The sequence below is a fragment of the Triticum urartu genome, chromosome 2A (genome assembly GCF_056163025.1).
Source record: "Triticum urartu cultivar PI428250 chromosome 2A, HENAU_Tu73, whole genome shotgun sequence".
NCBI lineage: Eukaryota > Viridiplantae > Streptophyta > Magnoliopsida > Poales > Poaceae > Triticum > Triticum urartu.
In genome coordinates, this window is record NC_141874.1 from 711393969 (window position 1) to 711401414 (window position 7446).

The 7446-nt window shown below is 47.1% G+C and overlaps 1 long non-coding RNA gene across 1 annotated transcript; it reads left to right on the top strand.

The window, feature by feature from the left end:
• The first annotated feature begins 536 nt into the window (after nucleotides 1-536).
• LOC147987035 (uncharacterized) lies at nucleotides 537-3762 on the top strand. The gene is made up of 3 exons (XR_015617530.1): nucleotides 537-843; nucleotides 2071-2139; nucleotides 3438-3762. It is a non-coding gene; the product is annotated as an uncharacterized LOC147987035 (long non-coding RNA).
• Nucleotides 3763-7446: the final 3684 nt, after the last annotated feature.

Here is a 7446-nt window from a genome sequence, read left to right on the forward strand (position 1 = left end):
TTCAAATTAAAAGACAAGTCAAAATATTGTTTCTCCAAACTATAATACTAAAATGTTCACATTTTAGTATAACCCCCCTGATCTTTGTCATGTTAAAACTAACTTCATTTGACTCACCAGTTAATTCCTAGGAAATATAAAGTGGTCCAATAACAACCAAAATAGCCTTTTCAAAATTAAATAAACGTTTAGGTTTTTCCAAACTGCTTAACACTTTGTGGGCCTCTCCAATGTGATGACTAATATTTATGGGACAAGTTTTGTATGAAACTCAATTCATTGGAAGCAAAAATTAGAATGCAAGGCCGTAGCTAAAATATAAAAAAGGCAAAATAAAAAAGGGAAAAAGGCTAAGTGCTTACTGTGCATTAGAAGCCTAGTGCTACAGTAACCTGGGCCAGCCCACCACCGGCCTTCTCCTTCCTCGCTACAGGAGGCACGGGAGGCGTGGCGTGCATCCGGCCGCCATGGTCGCGTGCCGGCCATCCCATGGCCCCCCTGTTGGATAAGGCGACCCCCACGACCCACTGGTGAACCCTAGCTTCATTCCCCCCCTTCACCCTCTCCCCCTCGCGTCTCCCTCTCGATCCCGAGCTCTCCTGAGCATATGTGTCGCCGCGCCACCGTCGTTGTCGCGGAACGGGGCCACCCCGAGCCGCCCCCTGGTGTTTTGGAGCTCCACCAAGGTCACCTCCATCGCCTACCGCACTGGATCGAGCTCGGGGAGCAACGCCGGTGTCGCCCTCATCGTTTTTCTCCGCCGCGGCCGCCGCGTCCTCGCCGTCGATCCGCGTCTTCTCGTCCACCCCGGCACCGTACGAGCTCACCATCAGCCCTCCCGCGGTGAGAAGCGCCGATCCCCCGCCTTTCCCCCTAGTTCCCGTCGACGTAGCCGCCGCCCAAGTCCTCCCGAGGTCACGCCTGAAGCTCTGCTTCTGTGCGCGAGCGCGACCCGGGCTGCGCCTCGCCTTGTCCGGCTGCTCCCTTCGGCCACCCCAGGCGCCACCCCTTGCCCGCGCCAGTACCCACACGCGCCCCGCTTGGCCTCTCGCCGTAAGCCTGCGCGCTAACCGCCGCCGTTGCCGCCTAGCGCTCCCGTCGCCCGCCTCCTGCTACTGCGCCGCTGCTGCCGCCGCTCTGTTGCTGCCCACTGCTGCTGCGGTTCTCTGCTGCTGCTCTAAACTGGAGTTGCTCTTGCTGGTGCCGCTGCATAGCTGCTGCCGTTGTTGCTTTGCCTCCTGCTGCGTCTCGTCTTCTACTGCTATGCTGTTGTTCCTAGCCGCTACCGCTGCTGCTCTGTTGCCCGCGCCAGCGCATGCTCGCTGCTGCCCATGCACCTCGTGTGCGTGCTGGCCATGGCCGTGTGCACAACCATGTGCTGTGCGTGTGTGTGCACAACCAAGTGCGTGATGGCCATGGCAACACAGCCGTGGGCATAGCTGGTTGTGCCACTGCCACTGCCACATGTGGCTGGCCGTTTAATTAATCTAATTAGGTATTGGTGGTAACTTGAGATGCTAATTAGAGTGTGACATGTGGGTCCCCTTGCTAAATAAACCTTTTTAGCATAGTTGTCAAAATATTAGTCAATGACAGGTGGACCCAGTCAACATCTTGACCAGTCAACTGCTGAGTCAGCAGTTGACCACGCCCACCCGTCAGCCTTTGTGGCTAGTCCACAGCTGGGTGCTCTTAGTATTTCATTGTTTAAATTTCGAAATTAATAATATTTTAGAAATTACTAAAATCATTTGATCTTTGGATAATCATATAAAATAATCCGTAGCGGATGAAAAAGTTTTATACATGAAAGTTGCTCAGAACGACGAGACGAATCCGAACACGCGGTTCGCTTACCTGTCAGATGCCTCTAACTATCTGAACATGGAACTTTCCCCCTCCGGTCATCTATCTGACACAGGTCCGGAATCGGGAAAACATTCCTGGATGTTTCCCCCTTCGCCGGTTACGTGTAGTACCGCGTTAGAACACGCCTAGCTCTGCCTGCTGTCCTATTATGCACTTGTTTGCTTTATATTTACTATTTCTTCCCCCTCTTCTCTTCGATAGACCCCGAGAACGATGCTGCCCCTGTGATCGACTACGTCGACGACGACCCCTTCTTGCCAGAGCAACCAGGCAAGCCCCCCCCCCCCTTGATCACCAGATATCGCCTACTCTACTCTCTATACTGCTTGCATTAGAGTAGTGTTGCATGTTGCTGCTTTCTGTTAATCCTATCCTGATGCATAGCCTGTCCTTGCTACTACTGTTGTTACCTTTACCTGCAATCCTAATGCTTAGTATAGGATGCTAGTTTATCATCAATGGCCATACATTCTTGTCCGTCTGCCAAGCTATACTATCGGGCCGTGATCACTCGGGAGTTGATCACGGGTATATACCTATACATAATATATGATACTTGTGGTGACCAAAGACGGGTCGGCTCGTAGGAGTACCCGCGAGTGATTCACGGATTGGGTCCGAAAGGACGGTTGCCCCGACGGCCCTCTGAGTGGATCTTTGTGGCGAAGCGACAGGGTAGGTTGAGACCACCTAGGAGAGAGGTGGGCCTGGCCCTGGTCGGCGTTCGCGGTTATTTCAAGATAACACGTTTAACGAGATCTTGGTATTTGATCTGAGTCTGGCTACTGGCCTATACGCACAAACCATCTACGCGGGGACAGTTATGGGCACTCGACGTCATGGTATCAGTCAAAGCCTTCGTGACGTCAGCGACTGAGCGGCGCGCGCCGGATTGGACTGGAACGCCTGCTAGGCTAGGTCTGCTTCCGGCCGCGTTCGCAACGTGCGGGTGTGCAAAGGGCGATGGGCCCAGACCCCTGCGCCATAGGATTTAGACCGGCGTGCTGACCTCTCTGTTGTGCCTAGATAGGGCTGCGACGTGTTGATCTTCCGAGGCCGGGCATGACCCAGGAAAGTGTGTCCGGCCAAATGGGATCGAGTGTGTTGGGTTATGTGGTGCACCCCTGCAGGGAAGTTAATCTATTTGAATAGCCGTGATCTTCGGTAATAGGACGACTTGGAGTTGTACCTTGACCTTATGGCAACTAGAACTGGATACTTAATAAAACACACCCTTCCAAGTGCCAGATACAACCGGTGATCGCTCTCTCACAGGGCGACGAGGGGAGGATCATCGGTTAGGATTATGCTATGCGATGTTACTTGGTGAACTTACCATCTGCTCTCTTCTCCTGCTGCAAGATGAAGGTTACCAGAAGCGTAGTCTTCGATAGGACTAGCTATCCCCCTCTTATTCCGGCATTCTGCAGTTCATTCCAAATAAGATAGCCTTTTTCCATTTGATACCAATGCATACATATGTAGTGTAGCTCCTTGCTTGTGAATACTTTGGATGAGTACTCACGGTTGCTTTGCTCCCCCTTTCTATACTCGATTGTTGCGACCAGACGTTGGAGCCCAGGAGCCAGACGCCTCCGTCGACGACGACTACTACTACTCGGGAGGTGCCTACTACTACGTGCAGCCCGCTGACGACGACCAGGAGTAGTTTAGGTGGATCCCAGGCAGGAGGCCTGCGCCTCTTTCGATCTGTATCCCAGTTTGTGCTAGCCTTCTTAAGGCAAACTTGTTTAACTTATGTCTGTACTCAGATATTGTTGCTTCTGCTGACTCGTCTATGATCGAGCTCTTGTATTCGAGCCCTCAAGGCCCCTGGCTTGTAATATGATGCTTGTATGACTTATTTTATTTGTAGAGTTGTGTTCTGATATCTTTCCGTGAGTCCCTGATCTTGATCGTACACATTTGCGTGTATGATTAGTGTACGATCGAAGCGGGGGCGTCACATCATACATCCCGGCGAAGAATACCATTTCACCTAATGCCTGCATGTAATGATTTGCAAATTGTAGGAGAAATTGTACATACCAAATTGTGTGTGTGTGTGTATGCATGCTCGTACGAGAAATTCTATTATATATGCATGGCATCACTATTAGGGAAAAGCCTAACAGCAGCGCGAGTTTTAGGCCTATTAGTAGCGCGGGTGGGAGCGCTACTGGTACGGCGCTACAGCTAAAGGTTAGCAGTAGCGTGGGTCAACCCACGCTACTACTACATCGACTTAGTAGTAGCCCTTTCCCCAAGCAGTGCTACTGGTAGTTAACAGTAGCGCTTCTACCAGCCCGCGCTACTACTATTATTTCGTATTTTATTTCATGTTGTATTCATACGCCTTTATACAAGTTTTCATACAGCAGCAATTTATAGATTGTTTTTATATCATAATGAGTTATTACATCAAGGGGTGAAAGAACCATAGACTAGTTTCAAGTGGATGGACATCCACTTGAAACTAATCCGCGGTTCTTTCACCCAATGATATAATAAATATCATCATCATATCATTAACAACTTATCATCATAATACATCATTGTCATATAACACCTCCTCATGATCATCGTTTTCATCAATGAGACATCACATAGCAAGTTGGTCACTAGTCATAATCATAACTACTCCTTATCATCAACTCTAACACATTGTACCACATAATAAACATTATACCTCATAGGACCTACTACATTCTCTTAAGACCTACTATATTCTCTTAGGTAAAATAGCATAAAACAAGATAGCCCCTTACTCTCCATTATGGAGAATGGAGATTATCATGTCTCCAATTCTTGCCTTTCGCACAATGTTGCTTCCAAGTACCTCCTTACAACTATCCATACATTTTTTCCATTCTTTGATTTTTCATATCTTCACTAGTTTTAGAAATCCGATATGAAAGGTGAGATTCGTAGGATGACCTAGCCGTACGTTCAAAACATCAAGGCGACCATTCTGATACATCAGATGAGGCACACAATCCTTCGGGATTTTCTGTTGAAAAACATAGTAATAACTTCGTAGTTAGCAATGTAGTTCAGTTTTAGAAGTATGCAAAAGATGCACAGATGTCGTAATAGTAAAAATCTTACCATGGCATCTCCATAGATGTTACCGTGGTTCAACATGTGCACTAGTGGCACGTATTAACCATAATGTGGAGGAGTTCCATAATAGACATTGTAATTCTCAAGTTCGGTATAAAATGCGATCGGATGATTTTTCTCCTTATAAGTTAATTCGGAACCATCGGTGTAGTGGGTTTTGTCTACCATCTTCCGCACATTGTTTGAAAAATGAAAATAAGCTGTCAACTATTTTGAAATAAACAATATAAATTAGTTAATAACTATGTTTGAGAAACTCACATAGCGGTAGAATCGGAAGCGTATCAGTAAGGACCCAAATGTCCATATTATTTTGCTCGATGTCAGGATCACCAAGATCCATGGTGACAATCATATCCTCATAAAAACCATACATCTTGCAAAGTGCTTCCCAATTTTGGCAATCAAAATGGGTTACACTCTGAGAATTGTACAGATTTACTTCAAAATCCATATCATGATGGGTCCTTAGGTGTATTCTCTTTGTTTCGAAATTTTTATGGTCTTCAAAACCCATCCTATCCAAGACATAGTGTCTTGCATAGCATGGGATAAGCTAGTCGAATTGAAAATTACACGTTGAAATAGTTGAAGTCGTGCTTAATTACGAAAAAACACTTGTCGCCGTTGCGTACCGTTTCAACATCAAAGGTCTCCTGGAGCTTAATGCTGAAGCGCCGATTTTCGTCCAGGTGAGGCCTGTCGCACAGACCTCGGTCGTCGTTGCACCAGCCGCACTCCTCCGAGAGACTTTCGTCGTCCGAGTATGACATTTTCTATGTTCATAATTCAAAGATTAAACTTGTACAACTAAATATATGTACTACAAAAACTAAGTCATGCCAAAATTAACGAAAAAGTCCAGCATGACCTTTGCTAAAAAAGGACATATCGAGCGCCTGAAATTTGTCGAAACGCAAATTAATCAACACTCCGGCAAAACATAGGCCACACTCGGAGGTGTAACCTGCTAACATGACCATTGATGGTCATTGCATCATCATATGAGCATTCAAACTTGATGGTCATTGCATTTCAATGGTTGAAAACATGAGCAAAAACATTTCAAAATATCTTATAGGACTCATATTGATATGGATATTTGGCTGGTCTCACCTCGAGGTCGGAAGGGGTCGGTGACGGGGACGACAACGGGGATGATGGAGGGGCTCCTAGATTTCTGCAAAAACAAAAACCCTATAAGCTATCAGCTAATCGGATGCATACGCCTTGCATAGTGGGGGTCCAATTTGAGCATTCAAAATAGGAGTACTTCTCCAATTTGAGCATTCAATAAGCAAAACAAAATCGTAAAATAAATAAGTATTCAAATTAGCATGCATTCAATAAGCAAAAGTAAATCATGTCTTGTGTCCGTACATCGTCGAATATTATCACTAATACATCCCGAATAGTATCATACATATAACATCACTAATACAACTAAAACACTAGCGCACGACGGGTATCGGCGGGGGCGATGGACACCCAAAGAGAAGGAACCATCACAGGATCATATCTCCAGTGAGATCCCTGGAGAACCTGCCAGGTATTGGAAAACCTATGCTCCAATGCAAACAAGTAGCGACGGACGTGCGCGTCCTCCTCGCTGACACGGTGGCGTACCACCTCCGCGGGGTCCTCAAGCCTCTGCACCGTCACTGGCCCACGCGACTGCCACCAAAGAAGGTTCAGGTCAACGACGGGCTGGCTCCTCACCAAGCTACGCCCCCCGGTAGGTAGCGCCTCCCAGTACTAGCCCGGCAGGGCCCAGTCCCGGAGATGGCCCATCTGGTCAAGCAGGTGTCCTCCGCTGAGTCGACGACGAGGATGCGGGATAGGCATCGTCGACATCGATGCGGGAATAATTGCTTTAACTAAAAAAATAACAACAAATGTGACATGTTCAACTAGTTCTATTAATTCAACTAGTTCTTACTAAAAATAAATTTACTATAAATAAAAATAAACTAGTTCTTACTAAAAATAAACTACTCAACTAGTTATATTAATTTTATTACTAAAAATACACTTGTTCTATTAATTCAACTAGTTCTTACTGAAAAAACTAGTTCAACTAGTTCTATTAAATTTCTTACTAATTCTATTAAACACTACTGCCCTAGTTCTTACTAACTAATTAGTAGCTAGGAACTACTGCCCTAATTACTATCTAATTTGATGAACCCTAACTAATTTGATGCAATCTAAAATTTGAAGAACCCTAGAAAATTTAGCTAGGCAGAGGTAGGGAAGGGGGGAAGGAGGCGTGCTCACCTCGGGTGCCTGCGGCGAGGTCGGGGCAGGAGGTGTCGAGGTCGGGGTCGGGGCCTCGGGCACGCGGCGGAGGGCGACGCCGAGGTCGGGGTCAGGGGCGGCGTTGAGGGTGTGCAGAGAGCGACGGGAGAGCGCGCGGCGGCCGACGGCGATGCAGAGCGGCGACAGCGGAGGAGT